Source organism: Tachypleus tridentatus, chromosome 1 (genome assembly GCF_004210375.1).
Source record: "Tachypleus tridentatus isolate NWPU-2018 chromosome 1, ASM421037v1, whole genome shotgun sequence".
Classification (NCBI taxonomy): Eukaryota; Metazoa; Arthropoda; class Merostomata; order Xiphosura; family Limulidae; genus Tachypleus; species Tachypleus tridentatus.
The window spans coordinates 154,870,252-154,886,436 of NC_134825.1; the positions used below are offsets into that span (position 1 = coordinate 154,870,252).

A 16,185-nucleotide genomic window follows, 5' to 3' on the forward strand; every position below is an offset into this window, starting at 1 on the left:
GTGAAATATAAAGCGTTTCTGATTTTAAAATGTTAAGAGACAAACAAGAAAACTACTTGTAATGTTATAGAAACACCTCATTATCGGACTATAGATATGTGTAAAATCAAAAGAAAAACTGACACCTGTTTATCACAATAACAATATTTTATATTGTAAAACAAACTGCACTATGTTAAGCAACATAATTTAAAAGAATACGTTTCAAAATTCACAAATAGGCATAGCAAACTGCAAAACAATGTTACGGTATTTGGTTGTCCTTTTGTTGAGCACAATTCAGGTTTATATATATATGTTAGCATTTGAAGAAAATGTAACACTAACGTTTTCTTTAATTGCCAAAACTCGTGAGAACAAATCCGCGACACAAACCGACATTATAAATGTCACCCGTTTTAGGAACCAGGAAGTTTTAATATTTTTCTGTTTTAAAAAATATACTTGGTCACCAAATTGTAAACCGACGTGTGGCAAACTGTAGAAGTATTTTTTGTTTCCAGTGCGGATGTATAGGTGTAAGAAAGTTGTATGTAACAAAGCAGTGAAACGCATGCAACGGAGAATGGAAAATGTATGAGAAAGTACAAACTTACCAACAGCTAACTATATAAATATCACCTAATAAAATGAAATATTACGGTATATAAAACGACGTATCAACAGGATGAGTTAGTATCCGAGCCAACAAGAAAACCATATTTGTGGAACAAACAGCAGCGTGTTGTATCCTGGAGGTATAGACTTAGTGGAAGTTGGTTACGTATACGAAAAAGAAATACTGAAATCGTCCATTTGGTTTCAGGAATTTTCTACCGGGTCTGGCCTGGCATGGCCAAGCGCGTTAAGGCGTGCGACACGTAATCTCAGGGTCGCGGGTTCGCATCCCCGTCGTGCCATACATACTCGCCCTTCCAGCCGTGGGGGCGTTATAATGTGACGGTCAATCCCACTGTTCGTTGGTAAAAGAGTAGCCCAAGAGTTGGCGGTGGGTGATGATGACTAGCTGCCTTCCCTCTAGTCTTACACTGCTAAATTAGGGACGGCTAGGACAGATAGCCCTCGAGTAGCTTTGTGCGAAATTAAAAAAAAAAAAAAAATCTACCGGGTCTAATCCAAGCAGACTTCCATTTTGTTAGGGTGCGTTCAAAACGTACGCTGGAGGTACAGGGGGAGGCCACAGGTTCTTGTGTACGCTGTTCAAAAGAATAACAAAAGGCATCTTTTCATATCAATAAATAACTTGCAAATGTGTTTACTGATAACAACTTTGGCAAATTTTGTGGACTTAAACAAACACGTCTTTCCTGTTTTCCAGTATACTATTCATAACAACTAACGGGAGATAATATGTGCAAAACAGAAAAAAAACAAAAAAAAACATAACAAACTTTGTCGTTTTATGTGCTTTTTTCTGAGGTAAACGTGGGTCACGTTTAAGGCGAAAGTTTTGTGGGCTCATGAAAGTAGTGTAAATATGGAAGTTTCACCTAGCGGGTTCGGCCACTAAGAAAACTGCTAAAACCATAGAGATCGTGTAGGCTACCAAAGACGCACATATGAAATCTGTGTGCTTAATAAAGCTCTTGTAACAGTTGCTGTGAATAGATAAAGCTTCGAAAATACCCAGGTTCCGTTCATTGGCTCACTGCAGACTTGCTCGATGAATCATCGGGTTGGTGGTAGTTGTTAGTACAAACCCACTGCTTCACCGACCAGATTCGTTGTGAGCACGTTGCCAAAAAAAAGAGAGGAAAAAAAAAGAATGCTTTGTCAGTGTTACTTGTTTTAATCTGTATGCTTGATCAGTCATATTTACCACACACTAAATATTGAAAACTGTATCACATGTGAATGCTGTAAAAAATGAACCTTAGTTGAGACTTGTTTCACCAGTATGCCAGGTTAACTCTTGTTCTAGGTTCGGCACATGGTTTTAACGCATATGTTGTTATCATTTGTATCTTAGAGTTTTATTTTATTTTCCTTCTTTGTTAGATATGTTGATCTGTAATTTGAAATTTCGTTTACAGTACACATATTGGTATGAATTAACTCTTTATAGTTAATTATAGGTAAGCTGTGTAGAAACAAAGTGAAACGTTAAATCTAACCGAACTATTTTTGCAACGTTTTTTTATTATATTTTTTTTCCTGAACGCGATTGCTATAATTACAGCTCGTACATGAGTGTATGTATGTATGTATATATATATATATATATATATATGGTCAAATTGTTTGATTTAATAATGATTTGAGTGATGTGGTTATCCTTACATATGATAATAACTCTGATACTTTAACTCACCTATCTTGTGAGTTTCATAACGTACTATAGTGATCACAAGCGGAACATTAGACCCAATAGCACCATTTTGAGTGACAGCTGCAAGACACAGTGGTTATATTTGTATATCGAATTTCACTCAAAGCCACTCGTGGATTGTCTGTGCTAACCGCTTCTCAGTTTAAAGCGATAGACTTGAGGAAAGACAATTATTCAACACCACCAACCGCCAACTCTTGGGCTTCTCTTTATCAACAAATGGTGAAATTCACCATCAGGGTATAGTTTCCCCATGACTTAAAGTGTGAGTATGTTCAGCGAAGTGTCTCGATCCCGCGACTAGCAAATTACGAGTAGATCATTCTTGCACGCCATGCCAAGCTCTGGTGGTTACGAAAGCTCTTTGTGTTATAAGAGCTATTACTGTTTTATTAACCATTAAATTTGAAGAATAAATGGAAATAAAACTATACGAGCTATATTTAGGCCTAAATTAGCTCAGTTATTACTAAAAATATGACCAGTTCTTAACTAAAACCTGAAAGAAAGGAAAAATAACTTTTTATATCTTGCACGAATTTGTAAAAATTCAGAGTGCATATAATATAAAGGCTTCGTAATTCTTTATATCCATCAAATAACAGTTCTTAATTATAAAATGTCAGACATCATTGAACAAACTTTGTCGATTTAAACTCTTATTTTTTCCCTCTGGACGGGACTGTAACCGCTTTTGTTTTATTAATAAACGTCTTAGTATTACTTTTTTACATATCTATCAGTCTTGGCACAAATTGCGTGGTAATATGAACGTGCCAAAACAGCTAATCTCTAATTGAAAGTAAGTAATTCATCAACTGAACGTTCCAGCCTTCTCTGGGTTATTATTCCTAAATGAGTTTTTGCATTTTTCTCTGTCTGTTTTATTAAAGTACAGTTCCAGTTTTTAATAAGTTAAAACAGCAAATGTATGCCAGTCTTCCTTAGTTCTACTTTATCTGGCTAGTATTGTACATCAACCTAGAAAGTGATGTGATTTTATATATAGTTTTCTATTCTAAACGTCAAGACCAGTGTATTATTTTACACGTTGTGATAAACAATTATACTTTTGTATCTAACCTGGTTATAGATTATTTTAGGCCTACTAAATTATAAATCAAATCAACAATGGTTTATTAAGTTTATGCAAAAGGTACTAATTTATTTTATCTATTTCATTAATGCTTTCATAGGACGTTAACCAAGTCTCCTTTTAACAAAACGTTGCTAATTTTAAAGATATAAGCCATTGAACTTCTCCCATTAACAGATGAGAAGCAAATACCATATTAATGGCTAATTAAATGCTTTCATTTTGGAAGTTTTGGCCTTGACTTAAGTCATATCGGTTTAGTGAAACGCGACGTTCTGTAGTTTACATGAGTCGAGCTTTATTAGTACAAAAGTAGCTTTAAGCTAACCCATCAGACACTGATCGTCTTTTCATTATCTCTTTGATTAGCTCGATTTACATGAAATATTGAACAACTTGAATAAAAAGCACCAGGTGTTACCTGTTTGATGGTGTTCACACGATTTAGCTTCGACTCTGGATCATCCTTGTTGTCGCAGAATTACACGTAGTTAGGACAAGCAATTTATCAAGGGTTCTCACTACTGTTGAAGAGTTTGGCGCAACTTTTAACTTCAAGTATTCCTAGGATACAACGTAAGTTATTTGCTGGCCACTCCTCACGTTGTGGACAGAGGTTATTGGCAGGTTTTTCCCTATTTCCTGCTTTCGTTTCCCTACCTACCTTTCAAATTATAGCCATTATGTTTCTTCCGTTCATTAGGGTTACAGTGTAGGACTAAACGAGTTTCTACGTCATTAGAAAGGTGGCCCGAGTGGTGTTTTCGTGGTCTCTAAAGAAAATCTAATATACCATCGCTGATGAGTCTCGGGGTGACTGGTTTATTAGTCACGTTTTCAGGCTCGTTCCTTTCCTCTCACAATGATGTGTATCATTTAGGCCTACTAACAAGCCCCAAGGCCCTGCACAGCGAAAACATTTCCACACAGAAAAAACACAACAACAAAGCCTCACGAAACAAAATGTGTAAATCTCAGTTTAAAAACTGGCAACATAAACAGTATTCTTTGAGAGAGTCAGTCCCCACTGATTGGTCGTACCATGATATTTAGAACTAACTCAAACTGATCGTGATTGGTTGTACTTTTTTCGTAATCAGCAAGCCTTACCAGAATAAGAATATTATTCCTGATAGAGAAAGAGAATAAAAATTGTGGCAGAGATCAAAATGGCGAATAGCAGCAATTTGATTCGGCGAGGATGAATAATAATAATACTCTACCGTAGTTTTGAGATGATTATTTATTTCTTTGTGGATGAGAAAGTTAGTGTATTCTACAATACGTCATAGAATAACGTCCATCCCCTCCTATTTCACTGATCGCTGCAATATATAAAAAGTAAGGCTTTTTCAGATGAATTATTTTATCAGTTGATTATAGTTTGATTATTATTGTATTTACTTGTGCATAATTTTGGCAGTGGTAATAATTCATGTATATGAGAATTCCCTTCACATTTATTATACAGCCACACGACAATGGGCGTCGCCATATTCTTCTGGAGACTGCGCCGAGGAGTAATTCGGTGGAGAAAGAGTCCAATAAAACAAATGGTACACCTTTGGTAGAAGTTGATACACTGTATGTACTAAAAAAAAGATAAACTGTCGTACAGAACATCGCCATATTCGTATAACCATACACTATATCCCCCAGAAATGTGTATAAATACAGTAAAGTTTTATTTACGATAACGGCCTATGTTTCAATTAAATAAAATTATATCATGATTAGTTTGGATGTAAATAATCACAACTAACTTTTTTAAAACTGGAACTCTGTTCGGAGGTATTCCAGAATTTCTTAGTCATCGATAAACCGTGACCAGACTGAATAATTGGTGAGAATTATTATTCGTTAGGTCATTATAAACGCTGTGAACGAGATGTAAACGTTTAAGCATGCAGCTTAAGTTGTCTTGTGTCACTGTTTATGGCAGAATAGTTTGTTTGTTTTGTTTTTGAATTTCGCGCAAAGCTACACTAGGGCTAACTGCGCTAGCCGTCCCTAATTTAACAGTGTAAGACTAAAGGGAATACACTCACCTCCAACTTTTGGGCTACTCTTTTACCAATGAATAGTGGGATTGATGGTCACATTATAACGCTTTAAGGGCAAGCATGTTTGATGTGACGGGGATTCGAACCCACGACCCTCAGATTATGAGTCGAGTGCCCTAACTACCAGGCTATACCGGGGCCCATACCGTGGGTATCAAAATCGATTTTTCTCATTATAAGCACTCAGACCTACAGCAGCTGATCTATTAGAAGTACAGAAAATAGGAGCTTCTCAATATAACACGTGACTTATTTGTATGTAACATCAACAGTCACTACACTAAATTAAGTGTACTACAAAAACTCTGCTCCAACTAGCGCTCGTGTGTACTAAATAATGAGAGAATGATTTTCTCTGAGTAATGTATGTCAATACGATTAGCCACCTGGCTATGTCGGCCGACAGGATATTTACACATAAAATCACATTATCTTAATTTACCTCACTGATAAAATCTAACTTTGGTTTATTTTATTTCGCCTATACTTATTCACTTAGATTTACTCACTTTGTCTTGTCTCAGATTGTTTTGCCTAATATTTTAATTTCTCCTCTGGTGCATCAACGTATGTTTACGGACTTCCAACGATAAAATCCGGTGTTCAATTCCTTACGGTGAATAGAGTTCAGATATCGTGTGTGTGTGGCTTCGAGGCTACACAAGCCACAAACATCTCTACTTGATCTCACGTTTTCTTATTTTACGTCCACTTTATCTTGCTGTATATATATTAACCTATAATCTGGACCTTGCATGGCATGCTGGTCAGTGTGCTCGCAATCTGAAAGTCACGAGTCCGAAATCCCGCACCGACGATGTTCGTCCTATATGATTTCCGATTGGGCCAGCAACCCGGGTGTAAAAAAAAAAAAAAAGTCTTGGCTTACAAAATTACGAGTAGAACCCAAATTAATTTGAATTAAGTTTGTTAAAGAGAAATAAAAACCCAGTAAGTTTTCAGACAATCGGTCTTCCAGTGAGTTTCAGATAGTTGGGTTCGAAATACCATACTTACTTTGTAAAAGGTAAAAACAAGCAAACTACATAACACCAGGGCTACGCTGATCAGTAAACTTGATGTGTTACCCACCAGTCTGACCATCGTGTACACGTGCAAATAGTTGGAAACATGTGAAGGTACTAAAGTGAAGACGATAGCGGCCATAGTGAGAAAGCCAATAGGATAGGGTCGAACTGAGCTTTCGTCTGCGCTAGTTGGAAGTTGTTGCGGATGGCTTGACAGTTATCTGTCAATGTCAGTTACTTTCCATAGTTTTTAAGCTGCTAGTGCATCCTCCGTACTAATTGGATATCGTTGCACTTGAACAGCAAAAACTTCATTAAAAGTCACTTTGTTTCTTCAAGAAAGAAAGCTACCAGAGTTAACATCTAATATTTTATTATTTTACCTGTCCTAAGCTTTCATATCTTTAGTTTCATCCAAGTATCTACTAATGCTCATGTGTCTGTCAATTAGGACTCGGATAACATATTCGAGGGTTATTAATTAATAGTAAACAGTATTTAAAAAAATAAAGAAATTTTTTACTTGTACTTGTTCACCGACTGTCATGAAAAAGGGGAATATATTTGCAAGTCGTACACTGTCTTTTGAAGGTGACTATAGCTGTTTAATATCACGCCTATTTTATTTTAAAAATTGTTTCAAAAGGTTTAGTTAAAGCGATAAAAAGTGTATTTCTCAGTTAGTGTAATTCTAATAACACGTTAGGTTACTTTAATGTGAGCGTTACTGACTATTTACTATTAATATTGTGAGAAGTTCTGACTAATTTTTCACAAACAATCATGTAACTAAAAATACAATACAGTTTATGATACTCAGGACAAAAGCTGCTGACGAATGATAATTTATGAATGGTTTATTTAAACCCATTTTAATTGCAAAAGTGTTTATGATAACTTGAAACTGTAGATGTCTTATTTTTTATTTAAAAACGCAACATTAGAAAAGAAATGCTTACGAAATTACGTTTTTATTGAAGAAATTTATCATTACTAAAAGAGTTTACAAGGTTTTGTTTAGATCAATAACTAAATAACTAAAGTACTGCAATGTTTGGAACTTGCCTTTCAATTTGTTGTGAAGAAAATGAAAACAAAACCATATAAGGTGACATCTGGCGAAAACTTTTAACAGGATATGTAGATTTCCTAGTATTTTAAATAAATTTAGACTTTACTCCTGCGACTTTTCGAAATTTACTTCTATGAAGTGCGTATAATGACGATGTGAAGTTGGGGAATTATTTAAGTCATTGCCAAAGAAAATAGAGTAGTCTTAGTACTTTGTTTTGTCTGTAATGTAGTGTGCGTTAAAGAAGCCACGTTTTGTCGTTAGCCTTTGACTTCTCTTACAAGTTCGAATAGAAGACTAGACAACAAATTCCATCCCTCTCGTGTTTGTTTGTTTTTAAAATACAGTACGTTTTCACAATAGCACAATGGAGAAACATATCACTGAAATAAATATTAGACTTTTATAAAAGTCACTTTAACAACATTTCCCGATAGATTGAGACGTCTTTCACAAAAGCAGTGTTCATTAGTTTGGTGTGTTTTAAAACTAACAGCTCCTAAAACTTCGTCCCAGCTTGACTGTCAAGATGTGAACGTTTGGTTAAAATGCAGATTTAATCAGGTACTTAAATTAAGCTAACTTTTATTCCCCATATTGCTTGCGAAATCAAGAATTTGTTGGTTAGAGCCTCTCTAACTATACGTGAGCCACACGTTTAAACAAATGTAAACAAAAATTACAATTACTGCTGCTGAGATTCTATGTGTATTTTATATAAAAATATTTTTATATTTTAATAATTTAATATTTTATAATAATATTTTTATATAAAAATAATCATTTTCAACTTTTTTATCCATTTTTTTTCTTTTTTACACTGCGTGTCGGAGTGGTCATGAACTCGAGACATTTCAAAGTGAATGAAATACGTGGACTCACTGATGGTGAAATATGTGTAAACTGAACTGGGGTATGAGGGTTGTATATTTTCTCTTGCAGAGTGTCTCAAAGTTGTGAAGAATAAATTGAACATTAAAAGTGTTATGCAAAGACAGCTCAGGTGTTTATAATACTTCTTAACTATAAGAGAATGTTTATAAACCCAGGAAAATAATAAATTTATTTTTCCCCCATAAGATATATCGTATTTTTTAAACATGATAACACTGCGAACTGTACATAGATGGTTGTAAACACTGTATTGTCGTAGTAATTATCTTTAACTGTTCAGAATTGGACGAATCACTCTGCATTGATATAAATAACTACACTAATCCGATTATACGATGTAATATGTTTCTTTACTTCTATATTTTTTTGTTCATCAGTTTTCTACTAAACCTTTATCATTGTTTTTTAAAACTGAGGGCTATCTCTTTCTCTTAGTAATATTCCACACTAATATATTCACAACTGATTCATTGTTACCTAATGCCAAGGTAAACTTACACACTGATGCTGTCCACTTGCTTTTCATGCAATAATTGCACATTTGTACCACCAAACTTGCTGGCTTGACCATCATTGACATGCTTTAAGGTTTGTCAATTACAGAGACGTACATAATATAAAAATAGATTCCAGAGAATTTAATTATATTTAAGGCCCTAACAAAATGGCGAGTTCTGGATTAACGAAAATGTCACTTGTGGGAGTAAAAGATATACCTGGAACGTTATTCTTATATACGCCTCGAATTTTAATCTGCAACGGATATGAAAGAGGATGTGATGAAAACACACAAACATGTGCAGGCAATGCGATTTTATTTCAAATTTTAGGCCTGTTTTCTAAATGTTTGCCAACTTTTGACATTGCACAGTAAATTATAAGTAGTAGTAACTGCATATTGTGAATTATGTTTTATGGCGGTATTGTTAGAAGTAACTCATACTGGATTTTATCGTGGTATTGTTAGAAATAACTCTTGTATTTTATTATGGTATTGTCAGAAACGGCTCTTGTATTTTATTATGGTATTATTAGGAACAATTCTTGCTGTATTGTATTATAATATTGTTAGGAACGACTCTTGTTGTATATTATTCTGGTATTGTTAGGAACGATTCTTGCTGTATTTTATTATGGTATTGTTAGAAACGACTCTTGCTGTATTTTATTATGGTATTGTTAGAAACGACTCTTGCTGTATTTTGTTATGGTATTGTTAGAAACGACTCTTGCTGTATTTTGTTATGGTATTGTTAGAAACGACTCTTGCTGTATTAAGGATTTTTCTTCCTCCTTTTCGTGTTTTATAAACAAACAATATTATTGTGAAGATCTGCCCCACCCAATAAAAATAAGCGTAAGCATGAATCATGTCTCAACTAACCATAATCGATTACTTTATATAAGTAATGATCAGGGGGGAGAAGCACACTTATGTGTCGTGGGGAAACTCAAACTCTCTTCCTGTGCAATTGTTAATGTATTGTTTATATGCGTTTTCCTCTCTATTTCTTTCTCCATGTCTTAGTTTTACAACGACACTTAAATATTTCTACGTATTTCATTTGTATATAGATTTTTCGCACAAAATTACAAAAGGTTATTTACGCCTAGCTAACCCTAACTTTGAACTGATATGGTGGAAGCGAATCAGCTAGCCAAAGGTTCACACTGTTAATTCTTAAGCTTGACCTAACAGAGTGAATTAACCTTATCTGTTAAAACACACCCACAACTTAATGTGAGAAGTGCATTTTAGTGGCAAGGTAACGTAAACCATGAACCCTCGGATCCACAGTCAAGGCACACTAATCACTGGTTAATGCCCTGGTATTTGTATTTGTTCTCATGATCTATATCCAAATTTAATTTTATATTTCTATGGATACTTCGTTGATTCCTTTCTCTTGTTGAAAAGCGAAAAAGTTATGATAAATAACACGTTAAGGTTGAATCTAGGAGGAACAAAAATAAATATAACTCTTATCTAAAGTGTAATTACAGTGTCTTCTATTCTGTTTAGCTTTTCTACATGAAAAGTCTTTGAGTCCTGTGCAATAAGCGTGTGTGTGTTTTCTAGGTAGCAAAGTCGCATCGGGCTATCTGCTGTGTCCGCCAAGGGGGACTCGAACTCTTTATTTTAGCGTTGTAAATCTGAAGACATACCATTGTCACACTGGAGAACCCTGCCCACTGATGCCTTTGGCTTTTTAATGTTTTTTTTTACTTTAAAGTGAAAGGTACAGTGTTGTTTTTATAAGCATAGAAGGGCATACCCGTAAAGTTGGGTATGCGGTAATATAATTTACATTATTGAAGTAATTTTACATTGAAAAACTTGTTTCCAAAACTGTTTATAAACGTATGTTACCTCAGGCGTTTGGTCTAGCTAGTGAGATAACATCAGTGCGATTGTTCTTAAGTTGTGTAACAAGGAACTGCTGCTGGTTACCGCTCGAGGCCAAGGCGATACCAGTACCTCTGATCGTGCCCTCTAACTGATACTCCTCTCTACCCGTCACATAGTCAGTAGACTCTCCCTGACTTCTCGTGGATTATTGACCCTCGTGACTAGGCTCACGACGCAGTTATTAGGCGGTATGGCAGTTTGCCCGACCGAGATGTGGTGAGTTCGGCAGCTCCGAACGGGGATTGAAACGGAATTCTCAGTGTTCCACCTCCGATGTCGTGCCATGCGTACTGACGGCTGAGGGAGGCGGATTTGTAGAAGCGTATGTAGAGGCGAGCCTTTCTAACGTGTATACAATCATTTTAGTCTTCAGTGAGTCGAGCTGTCTCGGAAGAAAATCCTTTCCCGATAGCTCCTGGCAAAGAAGCGTACCTGGTCAATGTGTTCGTATTCATTCTAATATGTTGTGAAAATACTTTAAGACTCTCGCGGGGAAGAAAATAAATAAGACATCAGATGATGCTCATAAGGTAAGTAATTATTTAATACAGACGAAGTTAACATAACCTCCAAGGTTAAAAGAACAACATTTATTCGTTTTCTAAATATAGTTTGTTCTATTACTTCGATTTAACCATGAAAAGGTTTAACAATTCTGATACACAAAAACTTTTGCACGTGTATATAGAATTAGAGAAAAAAACAAATGATTAAATTTACAATAATCTAAGTTGTCTCTGAAGCTTTCGTAACGTTCTAGTGTTTTACTAGCTTTGTTTCTTTGTTCTAATGATTAGTGTCTTAATTAACTGACTTCAGAACTGCTAATAGGTGCTAAGGGTTATAAAACGTCTAATAACATAAGAACAGGCTGTGACGAGACAGCAACCCTGTAAATCTTCATCTGGAACCAAAATATTGTAACCGTGCAGACCTTCAATTCACTTTTATCAGAGTTGGAGTCATTCGAACACTTTGAAGAATTTCTTACACAAACATAAAGTGCTTCTTTCCGAACTGTAGTAATTTAGGAGCATAAAGTGTTTTTTCTTATACCAGACTAGAGAAATTTTTTATCATGTTGCTTTATGTGAGATTGGAATAATTTAGGAACATGGTTTTTTTATACCAGATTGGTGTTATTTAAGAGCATAAAAGTGCCTTAAACCACACTAAACTAAAAACATAGAATATTTTATGGCAGCTTTTGAATAATTTAGGGATTAAATCGTCTTAGCTATGTTAAACTCTGTTAAAGTTACACGAGATTATTTAGGAACGTAACATGATTCAAAGCGACTCAAAACCAAAATTCAATTCAATTGTGTTTCTAATCGTGACGGTAACGTGATGCGGAGCATTTTGAAATTTCAAGTCTCGTTAAATCAACGTTTATAATCTTGACTCGAAATTCATTATTTGATTAGATATTCAGTTTCATTTTAGAATATATCGACAATTTAAAAAAATCACGGAAAATCCATTCATTTTTAATCTCTATTTTACGTAATGAAACTCCTTTTAATTTTAACGACACGTTTAAAGGCATTTTTCTCTGAAGCCTTTGGTTAAAAATTCTCGATAAATGCCCTTTAAAGTACAGTTTTTTACTTGAAACGGTAAGAAATTAATCTCCGTGATTGTACACTTAGCAAGTTAGCGAAGACGCGAACAATACTTAAATTAATATAAATCTGTTGTCTGCGTAATGCTATGAGATTAGCATGTGTACATTGCTTCAACTTTGATGCCAGCTCTCGAAAAATGGTCCGGCATGGCCAGGTGGTTAAGACGCTCGACTCGTAATCTGAGAGTCGCGGGTTCGAATCCCCATCACACCAAACATACTCGCCCTTTCAGCCGTGGAGGCGTTATAAAGTTACGGTTAAATCCCACTATTCGTTGGTAAAAGAGTAGCCCAAGAGTTGGCGGTGGGTAGTGATGACTAGTTGCCTTCCCTCTAGTCTTACACTGCTAAATTAGAGAAGGCTCGCGCAGATAGCCCTCGTGTAGCTTTGCGTGAAATTCAAAACAATCGTGTGTTCTATCAATTATAGCTGACAATTTTCAATTCTGACCAGCAAGGGCTAATTAACCCTGACGTTTCTTCAAGTGCATTCGATCAGTCAGATACCTCAAGTTATTTTTCGTCAGGTCCAATTGGCTAAATACTGCTGACCTTTCGTAGGTCCTTCATGATAGAGACTACTGGCTCCACTGTTACTTCCAAATAGGTTATGTTAATTGTACACTGCTGCCGTTTTTTAGTATATCTTATTAGTTAATGATTACTTTAATTCATGTTCTTTGGGTTAGATGTTGCTGATTCTTGTTTATGTCCAGTCAGTTTCTTTAGACGTGCTTAGGCATTTATAAATGGCGCTATTTGCGATAGATACCACAAGCTCATTCTAGGTTTCACATTCCTTTCAGCAAGAAACTTTCCCTTTCCAAGAAGTTCCACGTAATCACAGCAGGCTTTCCTTCGAGTTTGTTCGGCTATATATCTATGGCCTTTTTCGATTGTGTTTATTCATTCACATTCGGTCTTTCCGAAAGTGTTAAATAGTTTAATGTTGTCCCTGTAGGAACGTGTTCGCCTGTCTTGTGGGGTTTTTTTTTTTAATACGGATTTGTTAGGCCAGTAGGTCGCCGAAACGTCGTTAAAAGTTAAAGAGTAGAGTCAGAGTAAGGAACCTTTAACACACCAGATAGCTGTTTACGAAAGCGACTGGAGGTAAATTACAGTCCGTGATAAAAACGTTCGTTTGCATTACTAGGATTTGGTGCTACATTCACTATATAGGCTTTGTATTCAACTGCTAGACGCTTGTCGGTGTTCCTTTTAGGATTAGCGGCAGGATACAATCAGTCCCGTCACCGAGTGCAGCCCTTCAGTGAACGTCTAGGAAACCAGCCGGCTTTCGTACGAAATTGAGACGTCTGGGTCTGTACGTTAGCCTTGCTTGGTTCAACGACGCCGTAGCTGTGACCTGAGACACTTACATAGATCATGTTTGCCGATAGCCTATCATGATCAAAAACTATTTTATTAATTAGTTTTTATAACTAGAAAGCATAGAGTTTATTGTCTCTAATACTCGTTTAAACATAGGCTAATTTTTGAGTTATTTTGTCACACAGTTACGTCAGTAATTGTAACTTTAGTATCATCAAAAATCATATTTATTTTTATACGTGTATATAGAATTCAGTGAAATGCATGATTTATCTCGCAAATCATGTTTAAGTTTTCAATCCGAAGTAGTTACTGGAGACGGCGAAGTTTTTGCTATAAAATAAGTATTAACTTTCCTTCCAGTTGTAACACGTTTATTTTCATAACTTAATATTATTTCATTTTAACGCAAATATATATATATATATGTAAAGGACTATGTACGCAGCATGAATCAAACCTCGAACTATCGAATTAGACACCGAAAGTTGTTATTGAGTAAGGTTAACATGCAAGTGTACTTATTATTTCTCCGACGGGAGACCAAAGGCTGCCTGGAGTGATCTCCTGCTTTATCCATTCGCATCACTACACATTAATGTTTTATCTGCCAGTCAGTCAATATACATTAAAATGACGTCTCATAAGGGACACTTAACATTGTTATTTGTATCTTCGTGACGTCATTAAAGTGCACGTGCTATGAATCACGAGGAGAATTATGGACTGTAGGTTACAACACAGCATAACATAACAGGTGGTTAAGGCGCTTGACTCGTAATCTGAGGATCACGGGTTCGAAACCCCGTCACACTAAACATATTCGCCCTTTTAGCCGTGGGGACGTTATACTGTGACGGTTAATCCCACTATTCGTTGCTAAAATAGTAGCCTAAGAGTTGGCGGTGAGTGGTGATGACTAGCTACCTTTTCTCTAGTCTTACACTGCTAAATTAGGGACGGCTAGCGCAGATAGCCCTCGTGTAGCTTTCCACGAAATTCAAAACAAACAAACAAGAAGTATACATATTTGTTACTCTTAATTTGGTTTTATGAAACAAAAGACTTTCGGGAAACCTGTGGGAAGTACATCTAGTAATAACTTTACATTGTTTGTTAGCCCATCTTTACAACTTGCGTATTACTTAGTTCTCTTCTAGATGTAGATGTCGCGACAGATTTCAGCTTTGTTTTAATTAGACCTGTTCTAACAGCGTGGTAGACATTTTTTTAAGTAAAAAAAATACAGTAATAAACGTATCTCCTAGAATAATAGTGGGACTTGAACCGTTTATATTACGTATCCAAAAGTACATACATTTATTGATTAAGCGAGTTATTTCAATTACTGGCCCTGGACACTGTTAATGCCTTAGCTGCAGATAAGATATTAAACATAATTCTGCTGAAAATGAAACAACAAAGCGGAACGTTTTAAGTACGTCAGATTTGACTCGTTTTTGCTGTGAATAATTCTTTGAGAAGCCAGAGAGAAAGTATTATCTATACATCTACATTGTAAAACTGATACCCAGTTTTATGTGTGTGATGCAGACGTGTTAGTCCCTGGGATAAAGTTGTATGTATTAATAAAGTACAAGTTATTTAGGTTCTATACGACAGTACTGTCTGTAGTGATGTACTGACATTTTATTTTATACAGTAGTCAGTTCATTATAAAAATGTGGATGTAATTTGTTGGTTGCATTATTTTACAATTCATGGCTTATACGTTTATTCTGTTGCAGTGTTTTGAAAAAATACGATAAGAAACTGAGATACTGAAACACAAGTACGAAAGAGATTTTCGTTGTTTCTAATATAACCTTCATATCAACAGTTATGTATTAATAGCGTAGACTAAAAGAAATGTATGTGTTTGTTTTTGAATTTCGCGCAAAGCTGCACGAGGGCTATTTGTGCTAGCCGTCCCTAATTTAGCAGTGCAAGACTAGAGGAAAGGCAACTAGTCGTCACCATCCACCGCCAACTCTTGGGCTATTATTTTACCAACGAATAGTGGGATTGATCGATCGTTATAAAGCCCCTACGGTTGAAAGAGCGAGCATGTTTGGTGTGATGCGAATATGTGAGTGTTACTGATAGCATGCTCTAACAGATTTGCACATTTCTTCTTGAGAGAAACATCAAACCAGAGTAGTGTGCAATCAAATATGTACATATATATATATATATATATATATGCTTGGTGCTGATTTGACTGAGTTCAAATTAAAGGAACGCAAATATATATATATATAGCTATTCTATTCCTGTCTTTATCAAGGTCTGGTAAATGTGCGCGACGTGGAAAGACCAGGTGCACTTCGGACC

At 35.6% G+C, this 16,185-nt stretch overlaps 1 protein-coding gene across 5 annotated transcripts in view; it reads left to right on the forward strand.

The window, feature by feature from the left end:
* The window catches only part of LOC143228074 (uncharacterized), a 190,973-nt gene that overhangs the window by 97,810 nt on the left and 76,978 nt on the right, over positions 1-16,185 (forward strand). Inside the window, exon 1 of one of the 5 annotated variants that reach the window (XM_076459410.1) lies at positions 10,977-11,422. The exons of the other annotated variants lie outside the window; for them this stretch is intronic. The gene's annotated coding sequence lies outside the window, so the exon portion shown is untranslated. Of the gene's footprint in view, positions 1-10,976; positions 11,423-16,185 lie in introns of those variants that run through there. 5 annotated transcript variants of the gene reach the window in all.